The 26,904-nt window shown below is 33.4% G+C and overlaps 1 long non-coding RNA gene across 2 annotated transcripts in view; it reads left to right on the forward strand.

Annotated features, from left to right (window-relative positions):
• LOC140607949 (uncharacterized) overlaps positions 1–26,904 on the forward strand; it is a 124,091-nt gene that overhangs the window by 28,738 nt on the left and 68,449 nt on the right. The window contains exons 3-4 of one of the 2 annotated variants that reach the window (XR_012009872.1): positions 1,095–1,173; positions 2,386–2,501. This is a non-coding gene — a long non-coding RNA (uncharacterized lncRNA). The remainder of the gene's footprint in view (positions 1–1,094; positions 1,174–2,385; positions 2,502–26,904) is intronic. The other variant, XR_012009873.1, reaches the window with a different exon arrangement.

The raw sequence follows: 26,904 nt of genomic DNA on the forward strand, positions 1-26,904 counted from the left end.
GACTCTGGTAGAATAGGCCATGCAGAAGTTTGTACTTCTAGTTTTAAAATAATATTTTGAATTTGAAATATTCTTGTCTGTATTGTTGATTATTCAATATAATAAACTATGAACCATAGCTACTTCTCATTCTTTTTTAAAGAAGGAAGTTTTATTGAAATCTCTCATTGTAATATATGTCAGAAGACTTTAAACTGATGAGAATCACGCTATGAAATTAGACTCTTGGTCTATACTCCCTTGTTCTAATTTATTATGATGTGTCACCTCTAATATATCTTTTTTTTTTTTTTTTTTTTGGTACAATTCTCTTCAACTAATCTGGGGGTTAAAATGTCATTCTTCAATTATTTCCATTTGGATTCTTATTCAGCATTTTAAATCTAGAGCAAGTGGCACAGGCACACACGCATAAAATTGGATTATTTGGAATTTATGTTAGTGGCAGTGTCAAGTACCAGAGTGCAAAAGGCACACTTCTGAAGCATAGTTACTTCTTTATATCCTAATTCCTCTGAGATATGACCCTCATTCTTATATATTTCCCAAACTTGGCTTAATGTTCTTCTCATTGATTTTATAAACTGAATAATAACTTTCCATTGATTCCATTTTTGAAATAACAGCAAAAGTCAGACTTGGTTTCTAAGAACCTGATTTGTTCCGTAATCTTTATGTATGTATATACATAGACACATAAGCTCATGTACATACACTCATATAATGACACAACCATTTAAGTTTTGGGTTATTATAGAAATAACTTGCTATGATATTTTATTTTATTTCATTGATTTTATCAGATTCTCAATACATTATTTTGGTTAATAATACTAATTTAACTTTAATAGTAGATTGCATAAATTTCTAAAGTTGGTGGATTACAAAGCTTTTTAATTTTCATCATTGAATAATTGTGTTAAATAGTGATATTTCTAATATATACATTTAGTTTCTACCTCATACTATTAAATGTATAAATGCTCCAAATTCTTAGCTTAAGCCAGCATATATTTTGAAATAGTTTTGAAGAGTAATGCCTTTAAAGTGTATTCCCATAAAATTTAAAATGTGAAACTTTTCTATTTTTTAAGCAGTTTTAAGTTAACAGCAAAATCAAATGGAAAGCAGGGAGTTCAACATATCTTCTGCCTGCATACACTCACCAGCGTGGTACGTTTGTCATAGTTGATTGATATACCTGTATTAACATATCATCATCACCCAAAGTCCAAAGTTTACCTTAGAATTCACTCTTGGTGTTGCATGTTCTATGTTTTTTTTTTTTTTTTTTTTTGGACAAGTCAATTATGACATGTATCCCCTATTATAGTATCAAAGAAAACCCCTATTATAGTATCATAGAAAATAATTCTACTCCCCTAAAAATACCCTATTCTTTACCTATTCATTTCTCTCTGCACACAAACTGCTGATAACCACTAGTGTATTTACTGTCTCCATAGTTTTGCCTTTTCTAGAATGTCATGTAGTTGGAATGATCCAGTAAGTAGATTTTTCTGATTGCCTTCTTTCACTTAGTGCTATGCATTTAAATTTCCCCCATGACTTTTCATGGTTCAATAATTCATTTCTCTAACATTGAATAATATTACACTGTACTGATGTATCACATTTTTTTTCTATTTACCTACTGAAGGACGTCCTAGTGGCTTCTAAGCTTTGGCAATTAGGAATAAACTGCTATGTATCTATGTGCAGGTTTTCATATAGACACAAGTTTTTACTCATTTGGATAATACCAAGGAGCACAATTGCTGATATGATAATAGTTTGTTTATAAGAAATTATGAAGCTATCTTTCAAAGTGGCTATCATATTTTGAATTCCCACCAGCAGTGAATGAGTTCCTGCTGCTCTACCTTTTAGCCAGCATTTGATATTGTCAGCATTATGGGTCTTAACCATTCTAATATTGTTGTCTCTTTTGAATTACATTGTTTTTCTGATGTCTTGCTATTACTTTCCTGTTCTTTTGGTTTGTTCTTCATAAAAAGCTGTCTTATCAATCCTGTCTAATCATAAAATATATGACAAAAATCCTGATTTTCATGAACATATCAAAATATTACAGTGATCTGCCCAAGAAATTTCCCAGTGATTATATCCTATGAATGGTCTTAATGTCCTTATTGCTTTCTTCCCTGAAGAGAGCAATAATTGTGGTTTTCTCCCTTTACGTTATGTTCAATTAGATAGTCATCTTTATTGAAAATTGTCTCCCAATCTTTCTTTGGGGAATCAGATTTTACCTTCTGCAAAAAGATAATTTCTTGTTTCATATATAGCTATTTTCTTACTTACTGTGGCAGACACTGTTAGTTGCTTTCCTGTCCTTCCTCACCAACTTCTAATTTTTCTTAGGTGCTAAAATGACATGCCCCAGGGAAGTATCTGAGCAAGTCATAGCAAAATGTTACCATTTTGCCTCTGGTTGGAGCACTAGAAATCCTGCCACTCAGTTCTACTCAAGCAGAGAGGTAAGGGGCAGCCCATGATGCCTTGAAAACATTTTGTTTCTTGATAAAAATAGAGATAGAGAAAAATTCCTTGGGCTATCTTCTTTCTGAATGGATCTATGAGAATATGTTCACTAGAGCTATGGCAGCTATCTTGTGAGTAAGAAGAAAGAAGTAACATGTTGAAAATGCAGATGGAAAGATGGTAGAGCTTGTTTTTTTATGTGATTTTTGACTTATGTAATCACTCACAGTACCACCTATTTCCAGATTGTTTGCTTTCTGGGATATGTATCTTAATATTAAAGACACTGTGATTTGGTATTCTGTTACTTGCACCCAAATGTATCATAATTGAAACTGTCCTCCAAATGGAAGACAAGACTTAGTGTGAATATCCTTGCCTCTATCTTTGAAACATCATCAATGTTATTTACATGATGAAAAGATGCCAGTTAGCTTCCTTGCTGTCAAGTCCTAAAACTCTTAAGTACAAGGAATTAGTTAATTTCACATTTTGGCTCCTTTCTTAAAATTCATAATCATAAGAAATTTAAAGCAGCTTTTTGTTTGTACTTTGCATTTGTGTCTTCACCTCATCTCTAGCACCTTTAAACAGAAGAAAAACCAAGATATTCATTGTATTGCATATGTCATCTGTCAAATTGAACCCCACAAATCTAAGAAATATGAAAACAAAAGTTCAAAATAGCTCTGAGTAAAATTTCTAACTTGTATTGTTCTTTCTCCTTCCTTTTCTATCTTACAAAACTAATTTTATTTTAGTCTTTGAGTAGAGCCAAATGGGTTACACAGCCTCTTCTTGATGGTCAGCAATTCCCACCCACCCCACCACGAAACAACTCACAAAACATAGATATTATTAAGTCCTTTTTTTGAGATTGAGATCAGTAGAGATGGGTTAAAGCCACTCTATTTGACAAAAACTCTCATTTTCTTCCATTTGCATGTGTAGTAAAATTCAAAGTCATTACTACTGGAGGTAATGCTGCTAGCTATCTCTCTAGCTGTATCTTTATAAAATCTCCCCACAGAGCCTTATAGTTGCTGAAGTTCTCCAAAATATTAAAAAAAAAAAAAGCAAAAACAAACAAACAAAACAAAACAAAACAAAAACAAAAGACTTTACAAACACAGGACTTAGGATTTTCTTCTCCCAGAGAGTTTCACTTCTCATCACTTTAGCTTTCCCAAATATTATCAACTCAGATCTTTCCTGTTTACTCTACTGAAGGCTCTGCTTTCCATCTACTCAATATAAGATGGCTTTTATTCATTATTTCATATCACTTGTCTTATCCCAGATACATATTTTAATCTATGTGCCTACTTCATTATTGCCAACCCTTTTCTCCCACCACTGACACAAGGTATGACCCATTAGAGTACCTTGTAAATTTCACTCACTTATCATAATCCTTGGCAAAAAATATACTTTTGAATAAATACATGAATAAATGAATAATGATACATAATAATGATATAAATGAAAAATGATTTTATACTCCTTTTCTTTCTTTCACTCTTAGTACCTTAAGCTTCAGCCCACTCAGCAAGTTGGTTCACCTTTTCACTTCTCTCTCAATACTACTGTTTCTCTATATTCCTTTTGAGCTCTTATTACTCTACTAAGACATTTAGTGTTGACTTGAGTATATTCTATCCATGACCTTGACATTGAAAGTTCTATCTTCCCAAAGTCTTATTTTATTAGTTTCATAAACAAATATGGTCTACTTCTTAAAAGTACTCTGGTATCAGTTGTTAAATTAATATTTTTCCGCCACACCAGATAAGATAACCAGTATTCTTCTGGTCACTTTACCCAGAGATAAAGAGTTTTTATTTTTATCCATCTTTTTGAGTTGTGATTGAATTATTTTTGAGCATTCAAAAATATTTTTAAAGTTTAAATAGTCTATCTGATCATCTAATTAATCATCATATTTATCATATTCATAATAAATATTTTAAAATACTGAATGGTCTTTTTCTGGAAAAATCTATTCTTCCTCTTTAATAACCATTAAATTAACAAACAAAATCAATTTATTAGCATCTATTTTTCAGAGAGTTTGTAAGTATTATTGAGTATAATTGACTTCAGGAAATATAACAAACACAAAAATAACATAGAAACTTAGGGCCATTCTCACCTAAAAAAATATGGTGAACATTTTTTCATATTCAAATATTTTCTTGTTTATATAAATCTATTATATGCAAGGGTACCCACAATCACAACATTATACATACATTTAACATAATTCTATATTACTCTTTTCCCCCAATATTATGTTTCAAATATTCAGACTGATATGGGGTGCTATCTAAAATGGCTGTATGATTCATTGTATTGGCCTGTATTGGTATTAGGTCAATTTATATTAAAATGTTATTTCTAGGGGCACCTAAGTGGCTCAGTTGGTTAAGTGTCTGACTTGATTTCTGCTCAGGACAAGAACTTAGGGTCCTGAGATCCAGCCCCATATTGGCTCTGTGATCAGCAGGGAAGCTGCTTGATATTCTCTCCCTCCTCTTCTCCCTCGAGATCTGCATCTCCCCCTGCTTGTGCATGCTCTCGCAAATAAATAAATAAATTTTAAAATGTCATTCCTGTTAAATATTAAGAGTGATTTTTGAAATGTTATACATTTCTTATAGCTACAAATTCTTCACTTGTGAAACAGATGGTATCTAAATTCACGGAAGTTATGATAACTAAATAAGATAAAAAATACATATACATATGTGTTATATATAACGTGTGATTATGTATGTATAATATACATATATACACATATATATGTGCACATATATTTTATATATAATTTATATATAATATATCAGTGCCTGGTAGTTATAATTTTCAAAAGTTCTTTATATTTCTTATCATAATAACTACCCATTATATATTTCTGATTAAATTTTATTCCATTACTAATATGAACTTTAATTTATTAAATGATTTATATATCTTGGCGTATTTATCTTTTTCTGATTATGATGTATAACAAATATTTTAGGAACTATTTCTATTAATAGAAACAGGCTTAATATTAAAATAGACATATAAATTTAGACTGGGATAGAAATCTTTTTCTTTTTTTTTTTAAGATTATTTATTGGAGAGAGTGAGAGAGAGAGAGAACATGAACTGGGGGGGTTGGGGAAAGAGGATCAAGCAGACTCCCTGCTAATCTGGGAACCTGACACAAGACTGGATCCCAGGACCCTGAGATCATGACCTGAGCCACTGAGGTGCCCCAGAAGCCTTTTTCTTAGTTATTCTCCAAGATCATCTCTCTTATATTAAGGCACATTTACATAATGTTCTCCTTTCATAGAAAATACCTTAGAATTCATGTACTTGAAAGCATTTATTAGAGCCACTTACAATGTCTTGAGAATGTAAGATATATATAGCATATTCAATAAAGGACTATTATTGAACAGAAATGCTTCTTTCAGATAGGTGTTTATCAACAGAGCATGATATCTTCTCTTCTGCCCTTTTCTCTCCACATCCCACTCTGCACAGGTGGTTTAGAAGTATGCAAGGCTTTCTTGAAAGTTCAGTGCTTGAGGTTGGTGTGGGCATTTAGTATTGACCTGGAAGAACTGGTAAACACTCTGAGTTGCACATGATATTCCACACAAAAGGAGTAATCCTTTTTAAAATGTCAGAACTAACCCCATTTGAAATAATGGGAGGTAGATATTTAATATCCATATGGAATTAAAATTAAGATTTCTGAATTCGTAACGCTTAATGATACCAAGCCTTGAAAAAAACCCACTAGTATCAGAATCTTCTACCTCGGGATCCCTGGGTGGTGCAGCGGTTTGGCGCCTGCCTTTGGCCCAGGGTGCGATCCTGGAGACCCGGGATCGAATCCCACGTTGGGCTCCCGGTGCATGGAGCCTGCCTCTCCCTCTGCCTGTGTCTCTGCCTCTCTCTCTGTGTGTGCCTATCAAAAATAAATTTAAAAAAATTTTAAAAAAAAGAATCTTCTACCTCTAGGTAAAAGAAAATTTCTCTAAAAATATATTAAATTTGTCATCTTGAGTTTTCTTGTTATATTATCTTGTCTAAAGTAACCACATATTCTCAAGTCATGAAAAATTTATTTAACCTTTTCCAATTTTTTTACCTCTTTTTTATGCTTTACATGTTTTTGTTTTGTTTTGTTTTGTTTTTGTTTTTGTTTTTGTTTTTGTTTTTGTTTTTGTTTTAGTCAGGAATTCCAAACATGAATGCCAAAAAAAAAAAAAGTTTATAGTGGTCATCACTTTTTTTTGTCACTTATGATAATAGTTGAAAAATACAATTCTTTGTATTACTTTGTTATTTTAATAAAATTTTAAATTTCTTACTATTTTGATTGTTTAAGACTATATCTTAAAGCCTTTTAAAATTATCAAGTCATGCTGACATCTTTCATAGCTTTTAAATTGTTTTGTTTACAATAATTAAAATAGTGTATACCCAATGTTAAATTTCTCAGTTATGTAAAAATATAAATGATATATATGACTACAGAGATATTATGTTTTAGATTTGTTTTGTTTTGTTTCAGATTTTTAAGAAGGAATAATGCTTTTTAAAAGATTTAACAGGGGATATAAGGTCATTCTTTCAAATAAAGACCAACTATCAAGATACATATATTATCATTTTATATTATTTTATTATTTTTATAAATCTTTAATGCATTTTTTTTCTGGTAAAGTCTTTAGTTATCTAATGCTTCAGTAAGTAAAATCAGTGCTGTTCTTCATAGATCTTTCCCTTCTTTTGTTACAGCTGCTTTTATGTTCTCTGGTGATTTGTTGGTCTATGTACTTAAATCCATACTGCCTTCTTTCTCAAACTGTTTCAAATTTATCATCTAGTTCCATCTGGTCAGTGTAATCACATTAACCATTTACCATCTGTTTAATCTGCTCATGCTCTGTTAATACCACTGAAGGAAGACAAGAACTCCCACTGGAGACCCCTAACCTCTGACTTCAGCCACCCTTTAGGCTGGACAGCAAATAGGCTGGACAGACTAAACGCTATACCCTGGAAGCTCTTTCTTTCCCTGACCTCAAGTTTGCTTTCAACCTCAAGGTAACAGTCTTTCTTTCTAAACATCAACTCATCATCCTCATATTTATCATTATTATTTAAACATGGATGGTCCAGGGGATCCCTAGGTGGTTCAGTGGTTTAGCGCCTGCCTTTTGGCCCAGGGCACGATCCTGGAGTCCTGGGATCGAGTCCCGCGTCGGGCTCCCGGCATGGAGCCTGCTTCTCCCTCTGCCTGTGTCTCTGCCTCTCTCTCTATCATGAACAAATAAATAAAATCTTTAAAAAACAAACAGGGATCCCTGGGTGGCACAGTGGTTTGGCGCCTGCCTTTGGCCCAGGGCGCGATCCTGGAGACCGGGGATTGAATCCCACGTCGGGCTCCGGTGCATGGGGCCTGCTTCTCCCTCTGCCTATGTCTCTGCCTCTCTCTCTCTCTCTCTCTCTCTCTGTGACTATCATAAATAAAAATTAAAAACAAACAAATAAACAAAAACAAACAAACAAAATAACATGCATGGTTCATTTCCAATCCATGGAACTATATTATCTAACCTTCTAAAAATCTGGTCAAATGAAGAAAAACTATGGATGCTTACTGGCAGGATTTATAGAAGTATTAAAGAAAGTAATTAAAGTCCTTAATAGTGTGTTTGGTAAATCAGCTGTACTCAGTAAATGTTAGCAATTATTATTTAATTATCATAATTGGCAAACTTTCCCCAAATTATTTTACCCTACATAAATGACTCCTAGTGATATTGGAAAATCCTTCATTAGCAAAATATTATTAAGATGCTGATATTAGAAATTACAAGAAATGTCCTATGAAGTATATTCTAGTCACTTAAAATTAAACTTGTTCATGAAGTAGTCTATTACACATGAAATTCAGAACTATAGAATTTAAGAGATAGAAAGGACTTAAGATTTTCCTTTTTGGGGTTGCCTGGGTGGCTCAGTCAGTTAAGCATCCAACTCTTGATTTCAGCTCAGGTCATGATCTCAGGGTCATGAGAGTGAGCCCTGCCTTGGGCTCTGTGCTCAGCAAGGAGTCTGCTTGAAGATTCTCTCCCTCTCCTCTGCACCTCCCCAATCCCTTTGCCCCTCCCCTCCACCCCACTCCACTTTGCTCACATGCTCTGTCTCTCTAAAATAAATAAATAAATATTTAAATTTTTTTCCTTAAGATCCTGAATCAGTGGTGAAGCCAGAAAGAATGCAATTTGTCCAATGACCTTCCATCAAAGCCTCATTAAAACAATGTTAGAAGAAAAACAAAAAAACCAAAATAAACAAAAACAAACACAATGTTAGAAGAAAATAGATTTGGTTCGTGTTAAAATCAATTTCAATGTTTAATCATTAACCAAATTATCAGAAACTATAGAATATCCAACAGGCCCTTCTTTCAGTGATCATTTCTAATATTATTTTAGAGTACATTTTAAGACTGTAATTTCAACTCAGGATTCAATATCACTGGTCTGTTAATTTTATTAATATTAAAAACACCGAATGCCTAATATGTGCTATCATTAAGCTAAGTATTTTATAAATAATACCAAATTTGAACTTCACCTAACCCTATCAAATAAGTACTCCTAGTATTCCCACTTTTTAAAAGATTTTAAGATTAATTTGTTCTTTCGAACAAACATTGGTCCCAATTCTTGCACGCAAACTTGCTCATATTTCATTGCTTCCCAGTCAAACTGTGTTTATCTGGCTGATCAAGCCCTCTACTTCCAGGAATAACTAGGTAAAGTGAGATAAAATAGGTTATACTATAATTATAGTCTAGGAAGACTATGATCCTAGAAAATAACTATATAAATATATGTATGCAAAGTGCTTGTCAATAGACTCTTTTAGGTTCCATATCTCTTTTATTATCAGATGGCATACTAAAAGAAACCTCACATACATTTAATAATTGCACAAATAAATTCAAGAATTCGATGGCTACGGTGCACTAAGTAATTTGGCAAAGCTCTGATTTCGTAGTGTAATAGCATGTATTATAGTACCTGTAAACATAGCATAATCCTTTTATCCAATTTCCTACTAAGCTTCTAAGTAGTTAAGTTGCCTAATAACATAGTTGTGGTATGACTCACATGTGTTCCCCAATCAGACTTTGGTTTCTCTTTCTTAAATTTTTTACTATCCTTTTCTATTGATTTCCTTTACCAAAAAGTTTTGCTCAGCTTTTGAAATATGCAAGACATTAAGGTTGCTCCTTCACCGATTACCATTTTATTGCAGGATTTATGAAACATGTATCTCCTTGTTATATACATCCCAAACTATAGCTTCTGTGAAATATCTAAGCCTTAGATTTGCATTTCAAAGAGGTTTGCAAGCTTTCTATTACAATAAAGGTAACTATTTGATGCTTTCATGGAAAACAATGTTTAAATTCTGTTTAATCTGCAAGGTCAACTCTAGATCTAGCATTTTTATTACAAAGAGTTAGGATTTAGAGTGTTTATACTTGGAGGCTTTTATTTAGCTATTGATTTTATGCTTCTCTTTTTTTATTTCATATAGATTGATAATGCAGAAGTAATGCGAATAGGTACAAAAGAGTATTCAGTAAAATTTTTGGTAATAGGTGTAAAGAAAGAGCCCTGTTACCATCTAGATACATGAGTTATTTTGGAATGAATGCAGAAGTAAGATACTCAGTGGGAAAGAGGCAGCCACAGGCCATTTCCTTCCTAGGGAAGACTTGTCATTTTCTTTATTGAATTTAGATCATTTAGATCTCTTAGCATCCTCGGCTCTCAGATAAAATCTGATTTTCTAATTTATCCAACTTGTTCTCATGCTTAGGAGAGAACAATGGCCTTTTCAAATTCATTCTTCACTAATACAAGCGCCTATAATCTCCAGGCCTTATGCTGCGTGTTGGGAATACAAATACGAAAGTTGTTTTCCCATTCCTATTTAGAGGATTAGTAGGCTACACACGTATTTGTAATCAATATAAGCATCATAGTAGAGATTTCTCATGTAGCACATACATAGCAGGTGAGGGAATCCAGTTCTACTTAGAAAAAGAAGAAATAGCAAGCTAGGGATGAACCTCACCGGTTCTGGGACTAGTGATGAGGGCTCTCCCTTCCATGCGTATACCTCACTGTCTGAATCTATTCACTTGTTGATGGATATTTGAGTTATCTCGTTTTAGGTAGTAACAAAGCTCTTGTGAACGTATCAGTGCAAGTCTTTATATAAACACATACTTTCATTTCTCTTTGGTAAATGCTTAAGAGTGCATTTGCTGGCTCGTGGAGTCCATGTATGCTTCCCTTTTTAAGAAGCTTCCCAACCATGTTCCAGAATGGTTACACCATTTTACATTCCCACAAAAAAATGTATAAGAGTTCCATTTGTTCCATATGTTTGTCAGCACTTCGTAGTCAGTCTTTTTGCTTTTAGCCATTCTAAAAGCCTGCAGTAGTATCATATTATGATTCTAATTTGCTTTCCTTTAATGATTAATAATGTTGGGTATCTTTTATATGCTTATTTCAGGTCCTTATTTGATGAGGCCTCTGTTCAAACAGTTTTTAAAAAAATTGGTTTTCATGTTGAATCTTGAAAATGTGTTCTTTTCTGGATACAAGTATTTTATCAGATATTTATAAATACTTTTTTATACAATCCATATCTTGTATTTTTCCTTTTAGCAGTATATTTCAAAGAGTATAAGTTTTACATTTTGTAAAGCAAATTTATCATTTTTTTTTGCTTGACTGTGGCTTTGGTATTATATTTAATAAATTATTGTGTCTGAGGTTACAAAGATTTTCTCCTATCTTTTGTTCTAGATATTCTATAGTTTCAGGTTTTGCCTTTGTGTCTATAACTCATTTTGAGTTACTATTTTAATATGGTGTGAAGTAAGGAACAACATTCTTTTAAAAATATATGAATATCCAGTTTTTTCCAGTACAATTTACAATTTCTGCAAGAGCTATACTTTCTCCCTTAAACTGCTTTTGCTCCTTTATCAAAAATCAATAGTCTGTGTAAGTCAGTATGTTTTCCCAATACTTTATTCTGTTCCATTGTCTATTTTCCTATCCTTAAACTGAAACTTGAAATCAGGTACTGTTAGCCCTTCAACTTTGTTCTTTTTAAAGATCAGTTTGGCTCTTTTAGGTCCTTTGCATTTTTGTATGAATTTTAAAATCAGCTTATCAACTTCTGAAAAATTATAGTGGAATACTGATAAGGACTGTGTTCCAATTATAAATAAATTTGGGTGGTATTGTCATTTTAACAATTGTAATTTTTCTGAGTCACATATACTGGATGTTTTCCATTTATTTAGAGTTCCTTGAATTTTTGTCACTGGTGTTTTGTGCTTTTCACATCTTTTGTCAAATTTATCCTTAACTACCAATTATTTTATACTTTGATGCTATGGTAAATATTATTTCTATCTCAATTTTCAATTGTTCATTGCTATTACACAAAATACAATTATTTTTGTACATTACTCTTTTATTCTGCAACCTTGCTGAATTCACTTAATAGTTCTAGTAGCTCCTTATGTAGATCTCATTGGGTTTTCTATATAGATGGCCAGACATGCTGTCTGCAAATAAAGACAATTATGTTTCTTAATGTTCTGGATGCCTTTTATTTCTCTGTCTTTTAGTTTGTTAATTTGGTGAATTGCATTGATTGCTTTTCAAATGCTACACTAAACTTGCATCCATGGGACAAACCACACTAGGTCATGGAGTATTTAGATTGATAGATGGATTGATAAGTAGATAGAGTCAACTTGCTAAAATTTTGTTTAAAACTTTGGCTCCTAGGTTCATGAGGGATATTTGTACTTTTTTTTGTTTTGTTTTGTTGTAGTGTCTTTGTCTTGTTTTGATATTATGGTCTTGCTAACTTAATAGAACGAATTAAGAAGTATTCACTCTCAATTTTTTGAAGAATTTTTTAAAGAACTAGTATTATTTCTTTCTTAAATAATATATTACTCTACTAGTAAAGCCATCCAGATCAGGAGCATTCCTTGGGGTGTTTTAAAAGAATTTTAATTTCTAGTATCATCTCTCATTCCTGATACCTGAATCTCTTGTTCTTTGTCTTCCCTCCTCCCACCCCCATCTATCTGGGTAGATGTTTATCAATTTCATTGATCTTCCCAAAAGATCAGCTCTTGGTTTCATTTTTTTCCCCCTATTTTCTAGTTTATGGATTTCTATTTAGATCTTTATTTTTTCCCTTCCTCTTCTTTGAATTTTATATTAACTTCTTTTCTAGTTTCTTGTTGTGGTTGCTGAAGTAAATGACTTAACAAGGCATTTCTGTTTTTCTAGTATAGGCATGTAGCACTATAAATTAATTATCCTCAAAGTATCCCTATTGCTTCATCAACATCCCACATATTTTAAAATATTTTGTTTACATTTTCACTCAGCTAAAATACTTTATAAGTTCTATTTTTATTTATTCTTTGGACCATGTGTTATTTGGAAGTGTATTATTTAGTGGCCTAATATTTTGTGATTTTATAAAGATCTGTTATTGATTTATAACTTAATTACATTAAGATTAAAGATAATACTAGGAAATTAGTTGATGTTTGTTTATGGCTCAGGTTAAGATCTATTTCAATAAATATCCCACATACACTGGAAAAATATGTGAATTTCACTTTTTTTAGGTATAGGATTCTTTACATATTATTGTAGTAAAGTTGGTCAATATATTCTTACTGATGTATGTGTTCTTCCTCCATCAATTATTAGAATTTTATTGAAATCTCAGCTTGTAATTGTGGTATTGGATAGCTTTCATTGCAGTTCTATACGTTGCAATTTCATGTATTTTGGAGTTTGGTTAATAGATATGTAATATTTAAATTTGTTATGTCCTGTTGATCAAATAACCACTTTATTACTATGATAATATACTTTTTGCTCAGACATATTTTGTCTGATACTCATGTAGCCAACTTAGCTTTCTTTTGTTTGGTGCAACCATAATATAATTTTTTATTCACTTATTTTTAACTAATTTGTGTCTGTATTCCATGTATATTTATTTTAGGTAGCAAATAGTTGGGTCTTGCTTTTTAAAATTCAACCTGATAGTTTTTGACAATTGGGGTTTTCCATACTGGAAAACAACTTGGCAGTATCAGACATTTTTATATTTCATGATTCAAAAATCCAAACAGAATTCCCATGAATTTCCCAAACAAGGCAGAAGTGAAATTTTTAATGCAATGTTGCCCAACAGTAAGAAATAGGGGGCAATCTAGTGGTGCATTATTTTTTATTTTTTATTTTTTATTTTTTTTAGTGGTGCATTATTGAGAAATGGATGAGTATAGGAGGATACAAACCATGAAGTACTTTGAAGAGTATAGGAGGATACAAACTATGAAGTACTTTGAAGTGTTCAAAAGCCAAAAAACTCTATTGTGATAGGCAATGTGGCTACATCTTTAAACAATGTTGAGTAAAAAGCATCACATAGAAAAATATCTATATCAAAATGCCATTTATATAAATGTATGTTCAAAATACATACCATGGTATATATTTAAAAGAATTTGTAAAAGCTCAAGGTTACATACTAAGCACATAGGATAGAGTGGAATATAAGAAGGGCATATGCAAAAGAGGAAATGAATAGATGTGTAAATAATGTGCAATTAAAAGTGAAATTAAATGGTACTTTACTTAGGATCCAAAATTAATTAAATAATCATTATTAAAGATTTTACTTATTTATTTATTTGAGAGAAAGAAAGTATGAGCAGGGGGAGGTCTAGAGGAGGAGGAGGAGGGAGAGAATCTCAAGCAGAGTCCATGCTGAGAGTGAGCCAGACTCAGGGCTCAATCCTACTACCCTAAGATCATGACCTGACCCAAAATCAAGAGTTGGGACTTACCCGGCTGAGCCACCCAGGCGCTCCTAAAAATTAAGTAAAATTTAAAATGAAAACTGAAATAATTGTAATATTTTATCACAAATATTTCATTTATCATTAAGGAAGCAAATCTTTGAACCAGGTGTTTGTAAGATAGGAGGTATACTTGTGAAGTTATTGATTGTTTATTGCCCTGTAGAGTATGCTTATGTTAGTTAGCATGGAATCAACTCAAGTATTAATTACAGAAATATATATAGGTGCTATATGTTTCTGTTAATTCATGCATGCCATTGCATCAAGAAATGCTAAGCAGAGATCAGAAGATTACTGACCCTAATCAATATTACAAAGTCAGAATTTACAATAACTAGAGTTAGATTATGAGCTTGAATTTAGTCACATCTGGACAGTTTCTAAAATAATCTTTATGATCATCTACACCCAATATCTCTGAAAAAAAGATTAAAAGGGTGATGGTAAAATGAAGACTCAAATGCAATATGTTCCCTGAATTTGAATCAGACTTCCACTAGTCATGTGTTTGATGGATCTGAACTTTAAAAACCAATCATTTACACAATATTGTATGTCAAATACATTTTAGTTAAAACCCCATTGCCACCACCAATGTTGTCAGAGGAGAACAGCCTGGGCTGATGCTTAGCCATGTAGCTTGTACACAGATCTCTTCAGAGGGCATCATTCATGTCACTCTCATAGATTTATATATTTATTATGACAATTTTTGGCAAATGGCTGTAAACTCTAAAGAATGTGATGATTATTCTAATGTTCCCATAAGTGACATTCAGGCTAGCTTAGGTCCTGAGAGCAGCATCACTAGTTTAAATGAGGTATTAAAAAAAAAAAAATGAGGTATTGATGTCATTTTCACTCACACCTACTACCTCTGTGAAGTCACTGTATCTTCCTCTTTTAGTTTAATTTTGAAAAGTAGAAAGACATTTTACTATTTCTCCTAGTAATCTAGTGCTTAGGTCAGTAGGTATATCTGTTTTTACTCTTTAAAGGACAGGTTCTACTTTGGTACATTTGGTCTTTACTTCATACAGCAGAATGTCAAGTGTGAGAGTCTCTAATATAACCAAATTTAGATAAACCCATAAACTTCACCCATAACCAAAAATAAATAAGTGGATAAATAAATAACCTTTAGTTTAGTATATTTGGTATATAGTTTTCACTGAACTTTATGAATTTTATATCTTTCTCGTCCCAAGAAAGAGTCCTGGTGTGTGAATGTGTGTATATGTATATTATCTTGTTATATCCAGGGTACACTGAGTCTTCCCACTGGTTTTGCCAAAAGTACTCACTTTTCTTTCACTCTAGAGGAGCAGTTAGGCTTTATTTTGAAAGTAGAGTGTCAGGGATCCCAAAGGCCACAGTCAGGTTTGATGACTTTCTAGAAGATTTTCTAGAAACACTTATGATTATGGTTTATTACAGTGGAAAGATCCAGGTTACAATTAGGGAAGGAAATAGATGTTAGTGAAAGCTAGTTGAAGATTTGGAATACAAAGAGTTTTAGCAACCTAGGTCTGCTGACTTACTTCTTGCACAGTAATATTAGAAGATACAGGGATATGGACTGACTAGTTACTCTTTCTCATTCTTGCTTAGTGGCATCTCTATAAAAGGATGAAGCAGTAGCAATTGGTAAAATGGCATGATAAGGAACTGTTCCTTAAAATGACTATTTTTGCTTAAATTGAACATACACTTAGGATGATAAGAAGAGCTGCAGTTAATCTCACCATATCCAAACTAACTGTTGATACTTCTATTTCTCTAATAACTTCTGAAGAAAATTTCCCATGGGAAACTTCCAAAAGAATGGACCACTGTTAAGTGTGATTCTTGTTTTCCCACTGACACTTGGTCTGGAATCTTTATGCCAGCCACTGGTCTACATGGCATCCTTTTCTCACTAAGTGCATACTCTGGGAATCATAACAGTATTTTCTGGATCTAGTCTCATCCCCTGGCATTCCTCCATTAGCAATTTGTATGCAACGGTGTAGTGTGCTTGGCTCAATTTGATGGCAAGCTTTCAAGTGAGGCTGCTGAATATTACACCACAGTTCAACAACTCTGGGTGATAGTGCACAAAAACATAACCTTTCCATTATGCCTATGGCATTTGGCAGGGCACACAAGTGCAGATCAACCATTAGCAGAAAGAACCCATTATTATTCATAGTTGATACTGAGCACTCAGAATCCAGAATATGATACAAAACATGGCTTTCCTCTTTTCATCTGTTTCTTTTCAGTCTACACACAACCTTCCTTAAGTAGGTTCTTGTAATCTCCTTATTTCTCGAACTCCCCATTTTGCTTTTACCTCTCTGGGTTCTTCACAGAATTCATACAACTTCATCCTGTTTATCGCCAGTTTAGTTTGCCCCTTCTATCTGAAACTAGAGATATCGGGTGACCCTATATAGCCTAGATTAGAAAGACATTTAACTGTGAACACTGTAAAGGACCATTATATTCAAGAAATTGCAAGGAAAGAAACTTCACTTCACAGTGGACCATCATATTCAAGAAATTGCAAGGAAAGAAACTTCTCTTCAGCAAATATGAGTATCAATTTGCTCTCATGGCCTACATTTGGTGTATTTTTACATTCAAAGTTCTGGAGACCAGATTAGGGATTCTAATTATCTTCTTTATACCACAATATGAATAGGATATTCTCAACATTTTCTTTGCTTTTATCTAATGGAATGAGTAGTATTGACTTAAAACTTATTAGAAATGCAAATTCTTGGAGCACCTGGGTGGCTAAGTCAGTAAGTAATCAAGTAACTCTTGATTTTGGCTCAGGTCATAATCTCAGGGTTGTGAGATCGAGCCCCATGTCAGGCTATACACTCAGTGTAGAGTCTGCTTGGGATGCTCGCTCTCCCTCTGCCCCATCCCCTGCTCGTGTGTGTACATTCTTTCTCTAAATAAATTAATAAAATATTTTTTTTTAAAAAGCAAATTCTCTGGCCCACATAAACATATTGACTCAGAAAGTCTGGAAGTGGTTCCCAGCAATTTGAGTTTTAATATATACTTCAGGTACTTTTGGGAACATTCAAGTTTGAGAAGTATTGCCTTAGAAAATGAGAAAATGGAAAAAAATAAATATTAGTTTAAGAATTGAGAATTGTGAATTAATGTTATTGTATCTTCTGCTTGAGATAAAAGAAACACAAATCATGGAGGTAAATTATGGTCAGATGGGACTATATCTAGGAAGACAATGGATAATAGATACATATGGTATTGTCCTACTCATTCCATCTAAACAGAAATATTTGCTGCTTTTGCTAAAATTTCTTCCTTGTATCAAATAAAGCAGTTTATTCATGAACAGTAATTTTTTTGCTTGAGAGGTCTCCCTTTGCCTTATGTGCATCTGATAATTGAGTAGCTCTTTCTCACCATTTTTCCAAATGCAAATTATGTATAAATATGCCAATGGAAATATATCTTGGCTTCAGATGGAACAGATTAGATTACCTAGAGGGTTGGGTCAGGCTTGTTTCTGACATATAGGAGATGCAGAAGGTGGATAAATTGCAAAAATTCTTAGAGGACCATCTAGATCACTTATGATGTTTTTCACAAAAAGAAACAAAGTGAATGGTGGTGCAGACCAAAAGAAGGCAATTCTTTTTGTAGGAAGGTCAATATCCGCCCATCCATTAGAGATTTATCAATCCAGAGGACAGACACCTCTGTCATAAGATTGCTTATCCTTGGCCCAGGAGACTAAGATTATGCAGATAGAGATCAGAATGGCTTCTGCTTTTTATTTAGTTCTCAAGTCTAAGAAAAATTTATTTGTTTGAAGCTTTCAAGTATTCTTAAAAAAAAAAAAAAACGGAGAAAATTCAGTCTTACAACCATTCTAATATTGTTCCTCCCTGTTGTGAGTACAGGAAACAACTCTGGACTCAAAATCAAGAAACCACTCATAGACACAGCAGGGTATTTTCCAGTAAGTGTATTCCTAGTCTTAAAAAGTATCAGAGGGCCAGCTAAAATTCCTATCACATATTATACAAGATCTACATGCATCCTGCATATCAACTTGGCTATCCGAGTGTCACTTTATGGGGTTGGCAGAACAAATATCTCACCAAAGATCATGTCTAAATCACTGGAATTTATAAATCTTGTACCTTGTGTGGAAAAGAGGGCATGGCAAATGTGATTAAGGTTATGGTGTGGAGATTATTCTGGATTATCTATGTGACCACAACCTAATCATGAGTCCTTAAAAGCAGAGAAACTTTCCTGGTGATCAGAGAGAAATGTGACCGGAAGAAGTTCAGAGAGATGTAACATAAGAACAATGTGTGTCTCTACTTCTAGTTCTGTGAGATGTGGGGGCTACATCCAAAGACTGGAGAGAGTTTTCTAGGACTTGAGAATGGCCTCTAGCTAATAGCCAGCAGGAAAATGGGGACCTCTGTCCTTCAACTGCAAGAAACTAAATTCTGCCAACAGAAGAATGAGTAGAGAAACAGATTCTCCCTGCAGCTTGCAGGAAGGAACACAGCTGTGCTGTCACTTTTTTTATTCTAGGGAGACCTATACCAGACTTCTGACCTACAACAACCCTAAGATAATAAAATTGTATGGTTTTAACTCAGGTTTGTGGTAATTTGTTATGGCAACAGTAAAAAAAACAATATGCTTCATATTTAATATTTCAAAAAGTTGTCTTTAACATCTCCCCTAAACTGGATCCTCCTCCATGTTTTCTTATCTCCTTGAGTAGAGTCATCATTCCTAGATATGCATGCCCTTCCATATGTTTTAGGCATATCCATCTAAAGGACAAATGCCTCTGTCAGCATTATCTTTCTAAGAATGACTAGGGGAATTGGGTGTTGGGCAGATCACTGTCAGTATCTGCCACGTGCAAAACATGTGAACAAGCCCATTGATGAGATATGTGTAGCCCACCACACAGGTACAAATGGAGGCCTATGTACCACATTTCTACCTCTTTAAAGTGTTATAAATCAGTGTAACAAATTCCTAATATGCTATGTCTTCTGACTCATCAAAACCTTCTTAAAGTTCAGGTAAACAAGATTTGAATTTAGGATTCTCAAACTCCTGGTGGCGCTATGTCTGTCTATAGCAGCGCAAGGAGCACTGGCACCCACCCAAACCCTAAAGTATGGGACTCACAGAAGGGCTTCCTTGGCCTAGTTACAAAACATGAGCAAAAAAGTAAAAATGCTCAGTTCTCATTATTCTTATGCTCTAGTTGGCAGACAGAGAATAAATAAGAAACATAAGTATATAGTGAGTTATAGATTGTGTCCATACCCAATTTCACTAAACATTGTCAAATTTTTATGAAAGTGGTCGTATTAGTTTTCTATCGTTGTGTAACAAATCACTACAAAGTTAGTAACTTAATATATTTCTTATCTCACAAGTTCTGCATTCAGAAATTTGGTCATGGCTTAATTGGATCTTCTGATTAGGGTCTCCTAAGGCCTCCATCACTGTGTTGGCTGAACTGAGTTTTCATTCTGGTGGGTCAACTGAGAAAAATCTAATTCCAAGCTTCTTGCTGGCAGAATTCATTTTCTTACACCTGTGTGGTAGGGGATCTGTTTTTCCCTCATCTGGCTGTTAGCCAGAAGTTCTATTATTCTAGAGATCACCCACATTTTCTGGAAGCTGCCAACAGTTCTTATCATGAAGGCTTCTCCAACATGACTGCTTTACTTCAGTAAAGCTACACAGGGTAATTGGAATCTTTCACTCAGAGAAGGCCAAGCTACCAGGGACAGTCAATTCACTAAGTCTGTCTAATTCAGGATATTCTTTCTTCATTAACTCAAAAACAACTAATAACAAGCCTTAATTATATCTGAAATACTTCTTGACCTTTCCATATATAACAGGTTAGAAGGAAGTTATAGGTCTTGGTAATACACAAGGGATTATACAAAGGAGAAATACCAGAGAATGGGGCTCACTGGAGCAACTTTAGAGTCTGAAAGCACATGGAATATATGCTATATTTTATGTTGTTGAATATTCTTTTGTTGTTCTTGTTGACGTTATTGAATATTCTTGACAACACTTGGTACCATTGGTTATGTTTTATTCATCTGTGGGGTATGAGTTACTTTTCTTAATGGTTTCAGTTGGTGTTTCTCTATTAGTCATATTGACTCTTTCATTTTTTAATTTTATATTCTTCATTAGGATTTACTTTTCATTGTGTTCATTGTTTATCTTTTTTGTTCTCATTCTCTCAGATTTTTAATCGCTATTTGCCTTTTTGGATGCAGACAATATACAATTATATGACATTAAAACTCGTTCCATTCCAGTTTCTGCTATGACTTTGTTCTTTTAAACATTAATATAATTTAGGTAACCAATCTTTTTATGTTTTGTGATTTTGCAACATTTAAAGGAATTGTCCCATGTACAAATTTATAAAGGAAAGTCTCTTTCAAGTTTCAAATATTTATATTAAAAATTAGTTATTTAATCTACATGTAATATTTTGTGTGTGAGTCGTGGGAATTTGTATTTATGTTTTCCCATTTGTTTGCCAATTATCAGATCTATTTATAGAAGTATCATCTTTTCCTATTTTTTATTTTTCCATTCTATTTGATATCAAGATTCCAATCTTGCCTGGAGTTTTCTTTTTGTCATTGGACAATTTTCACCAATACCACAGTATGTCATTATATAAGAAGCACTAATATTTAATAGAACTTAATATGTGAAATTTCCATTTTTTTTCTTTTTCAAAGTTGATATTTTTGTTTTTGGCCTTTTGTTTTTAATATACATTTTAATATTAATTTGCTTTGTCAGCTCAAGGGATTAAAAATAAGATGGGAATTTTGATTAGAAATGTATTGTCTTTATAGATTGATGACAGTATAATTGATTTTATCATATTATATCTTCCTGTAGACAAACATGAGATATCCATTCATTCATTCATTTATCCACAGACATAAATATTGATATAATTAGGTTTTCCTCATGTCTTTCAATGAACTGTAAAAGTATCTTCACGCATTTCTTACACATTATTTTTGTTAATACTTAGTTTGTTCAGTTTGTTTAATAAAAATAGGTATAGAAGTCAATCGCCATTGAATACCGTTAAGGTGCATTATAATGACAAATGTAGATATGTGATATTTCTACATTTTTGTAAATTTTGTCTGTTTTTGTCTTTTATTACCGCTTGGATCTATGAATTCTTACCTTTTAAGATTTAATTAATTAATTAATTAATTAATTTATTTATTTATGAGAGACGGGGGGGGGGGGCAGAGACATAGGCAGAGGGAAAAGGAGGCTCCCTGTAGGGAGCCCGATGTGGGACTTGATCCCATGTCCTCAGGATCACCACCCAAACCAAAGACAGATGCTCAACCATTGAGCCACCCAGGTACCCCTCTATGAATTCTTTAGAAGTACATTTTATTTAAAATATATTTAAGTATTTTATTTATTTGAGAGTGGGGGAGAGCATGAGCAGTTGTGGGGGAAGGGCAGAGAGGAAAGGAGAGGGAATTTCAAGCAGACTCCACATAGAGCTCAGAGCCAAAGTAGGACTGGATCCCATGAACCTGAGATCATGACCTGGGCCAAAACAAAGAGTCAGATGCTTAACCAGCTGAGCTACCCAGGCACTCCTAAAATATATTTGGAAGTATTTTTTTTCTTTTTGTTTCCAAACATAGGATTTGTGTTTATTTAATAATTATTTGATCTCTAATTTACTTTCAGAATAATTTATAGTGGAAGGAACTGAAGAAAAAAAGGTTACAGGCCCGAGGTCAGAGCAAATAGTGGTAGAGTGGAAAATTACACATTGGCTATCTGAATTCAGTGTCTGAATTTTTCTAATTACCCATGATACTCCCTATTTCACTTCCTTTCTTCATGTGTTTGTGAATTTTGAGTGTATCAAATCATTTAGTATTTATAGCAATAAAGTATACTTACATAATCAGTCATAAAATGACAAATAGCTTAACTGGAAAAATACATCAACATAACTTATAATTGACTTTTGGGAAGCACGAGACATCTGAATTTATTAGTGTGGCAAAGATATGTACAATTACATATCATAAGAGCAATTACTGAATCCATATTATCAAATAGGTTAATTACAGTGACCAGATATGTCTGTATTATTTTGAGTTCATTAGAAACTTCTGGAGAAATATTAGCAAATAAAATAAATCTGTAAATTTAATATCAAATTTCCATTGCAAATGCAAGGAAATCTCTTAAAATGCTCCAAAGAATTATTCTACTATAGTAATTCAGATGATCTGAATTGATTGAAATGGAAAATTATTGACTTAAACTATTTCAGGGAAACCAGCTGTTGAAGTCAGCTGGTCTGATATAAATAAACAAGTTAAACTATAACAGCAGAATCTTAGAAATTTGGAAACTTAATCATGCCATCTGGAAATAAATAGACTAATCAGAGAATGCAGATTTAGAGAAAATAAAATTATAAATAACTTAAAATACAATAACAAAAATACATTACCTTTACCCTAAATCCCACTTGCTTATAGGATGGCTGCATCTTTTTTTATCTCTATTGCACTGTCCTGTATTATTTCTATTAGTACAAATAGTTAATTTTTTAAAAAAACAGATGGTAATATTCTAAGCTTTATTTTCCATGCATAAACTGTGTTGCTTTTCATTATGCAACTAGGGTTTATTACCTATAAGTCAATTCACTGAAATAAAAAATGCTTAGAAATTTTCAGTATGGAGATTAGAATGCTGGTGTGTGTATATGTGACTGGTCATGTTTGTGCGTGTATGTGGAGAGAGAGAAACTTAGAGATAAACAGAGAGTACATTTTGCACTCCTCTGAAGGATTTTTGAAAATCTCCTTGATCTTTAAGTTCAACAACACTCCTAAGTGGGAAAATATCCAATAAATGATGAAGACAATTGTCTCTACTGGAATAAACAAACATTAAGTAAAACTGAGCATGTGCCTTCAAACTATTTATATCTCTGTGTACGTCTGTAATGTGACCTGGTCAGAGCTGATTGCCCTGGTCACCTTACTCATAGCAGCAGCTACTGCTGCACTGTCCAAACTTCCCAAACCCTGTTACACTCTACCCTTGGGGCAGAATTGTTGTGAGATAAATGATTATAGAATCATTTCAGAAATTGTGTGATTGGGGCAGTCTGGGTGGCTCAGCGGTAGCACCACCTTCAGCCCAGGGCGTGATCCTGGAGACCGGAATCGAATCCCCTATCGGGCTCCCTGCGGGGAGTCTGCTTCTCCCTCAGCCTGTGTCTCTGTTTTTCTCTCTCTGTCTCTCATGAATAAATAAATAAAATCTTAAAAAAAAAAAATTGTGAGATTGCCTGTTTCATAAACTTAATTTTGTAGACCATTCGCATATCAGTAATTCATTATTTTCCATTACACAATTGAAAGAACTTTCTACTGGTAAAAACATAGGAGCCGGGAACCCTGGGTGGCGCAGCGGTTTGGTGCTTCCCTTTGGCCCAGGGTTCGATCCTGGAGACCCGGGATTGAGTCCCACGTCGGGCTCCCGGTGCATGGAGCCTGCTTCTCCCTCTGCCTGTGTCTCTGCCTCTCTCTCTCTGTGTGTGCTCTGTGTGACTATGATAAATAAATAAAAATTAAAAAAAAAAACAACAACAACACAGGAGCTGTATGGATGAGTCTTCTAAATTTCCCATGTAGGGTTCATTTCTTTTCATCAATCACCAACATCCCCCATATTAATAACAAAATTAAATACAACATGCTACATAATGAATGGCTACAGTGAACATGATTTCAGTCATTTGAAGAGAATTAAGAATGCATTAATTTGTGACAGTCTTATGAATATTGATTACATACATGACTGGAAATATACATGATCTAATGATCACATAAAGATTTTGAAATTTCAAATTGGGGTCTTTATACATGATGAATTTTGCAATTTGCAAGAGAGAGAAAGACAAAGAAAAATCGAGAGAAATATAAAAGAGTGATTTTGATTCAAATCTCTAACTCTTTGATCAGAAATAGAACTGCCATAAACAGTTAGAGGGATTTTCTACTGTGAATTAAACCAATAATGACAGGTCTATCTTCATTTTGGCTCCCAATAAATCTCTTTTCCATGAGCTCTCATAATTCCACCTTGATAATATTAAATTACAGAGCTAATATTTTTAAAAAGAATATCACCACTATTTTCTTATAATATTTAAATGCAGGGGAAAAAAAGACATTATTTTCACTTGAAAAGTGTGGAAAATGTGGCTTATACATGTGAGATCTTCCAGAGATACCGTTTAGATCTGGTGATACACAGTCTAGTCTTATCAATATTGTTGTACCTCTAACAGTAATATTTAACCATCTTTGAAAGCAATAGGTATAAAATACATTTTTCCCCTGAAAGGATCTGTATCTGAAAAATTTTCACGTTGTAACGTTGAAATACTTTGCTAAATTTAATTCAAGTAAATATTGCTTCACCAAATTGATTTATTTCTGTCTCCTGACCGAGGGAAATCATACATATTTTAACAAAATCATCCAAAATAAGTTAAGTAGGAAAAATCCTTGATCAAGATCATCAAAGTACTGTTTGTTCTCTGGGAAAGTTATCCAAGGCTAGCTTACAATTTTATACAGTGTGAATCCTATTCTCTAACCATTTTTGTTGATGTTATTGCTCTGGGCTGGTTTATGTTCAGCTGTTGGGCTGGATTACTGGAAACCTGTCCTCTCATCAGTTACGGTCTGATATAATAAGCACTGTATTAGCTGTTTTTCTTTTTCTTTTATAATTCAGAAAAGGCAAAAGATAATACTAAATATATCAAAATACTGGCATAACAATATAAGTACTTAAATTACTCCTTGTCATGAGGATAAAACTAAGAAAACATAAGAAACTAGGAATGTGAAAGGGTTTGCTTAATTATGTGTGGACAATGTGTGGATTTTGTTTATAAAAGTGAGCTACACAAAAATTTAATTTTTAGTTCATTATTCTTTGGATATTTACTAGTTAGATATACATTATGCCAAAGGATTTGTGTACTTACTTGAGTTTCATCTCACAATGACCATCAGAGTTTGAATGTCATAGAAGAGGAAAGAGGTTTGACAGAGGAAGTACACTGACAAAGTCCACTGGGCGAACTCTGGCTCAGGTGTTCCATCTACCACTGGATAAGGGTCTCCTAAGAAGTTCTATAGAATCAGAAGCAAAACCTCAAGTAGTCACTGTATAAAAGTACCAGCATAAGGTTCCTTTCTCTTCAAATCCCTCCTGCAGGGGAGAGGAGCTTACTGTGACCTCCTAGGGGGAAATATTGTTATAGCCAAACCCAAATGTCAACCATAACCTTAGAATTTACCCCAGGAAAGTAGCTTTGCATCACTCTTAATGGTTCATTTTTTTTTTCTTTTTAAGTAAATAGACTTGTTGTAACAGAGTTAGTTGGTCCTTTATATCAAAAACAAACATGAGTGGAATAACCATCAATTACTTCCCAAGAGGCACATGGAGAATTTATTTACCTCTAGTACTGATGTTCAAATCAAAGAAGTGCCTAGGGCCACAACAATATTTCCCTCTAGGAGGTCACAGTAAGCTCCTCTCCCCTGCAGGAGGGCTTTGAGGAGAAAGGATCCTTATGCTGGTACATTTAGTACAGTGACTACTTGAGATTTTACTTCTCATTCTACAGAACTTAGGAAATACTTATCCAGAGATAGGTGCTTCAGGAAAATAAAACCTTTACCTATCACTTCAGAGATTGTCAGAAAAACAAAGTCGTCATTACATTTTGAAGAGAGTGACCATCTGTGAAAATTCAGGTGCTTGGGAAGAAACAATCATTTCTTAGATTAACATCAATAAAATGCTTTAATTTAAAACAATTTAGAAGATGAACACTCAGTTCAGAAGTCTAAACTGTTTGTAGATCAAAAGGTGGAATTTAAAATCAAAATTTATTTTTTTGGTTATTTTATACTATTTATTCAAGGATATGGAAGGGTAGGAAAATTATCCCAGGAAGCAATATTCTAAGAAATTAGAATATAGTGATGACTTGCATACTTGTATAAATTTTGTTACATGAAATCCCCACATAGCTGAAGCTACAAATGGAAATGAACATTTTCTTACAATGTGTGCTTTCTTCAAAGAACTTCCAAAACAATATAGCAAAAAAGCATGAAATTAAAATTACCTTCCAAAGAAGAGCATACAGTTTGCATCTGCTTCAGATTCTTTTAGCACTTTAATTTTGAAGCTATACTTATATAATAGTTAATTACAGATGG

This window comes from Canis lupus, chromosome 17 (genome assembly GCF_048164855.1).
Source record: "Canis lupus baileyi chromosome 17, mCanLup2.hap1, whole genome shotgun sequence".
NCBI lineage: Eukaryota > Metazoa > Chordata > Mammalia > Carnivora > Canidae > Canis > Canis lupus.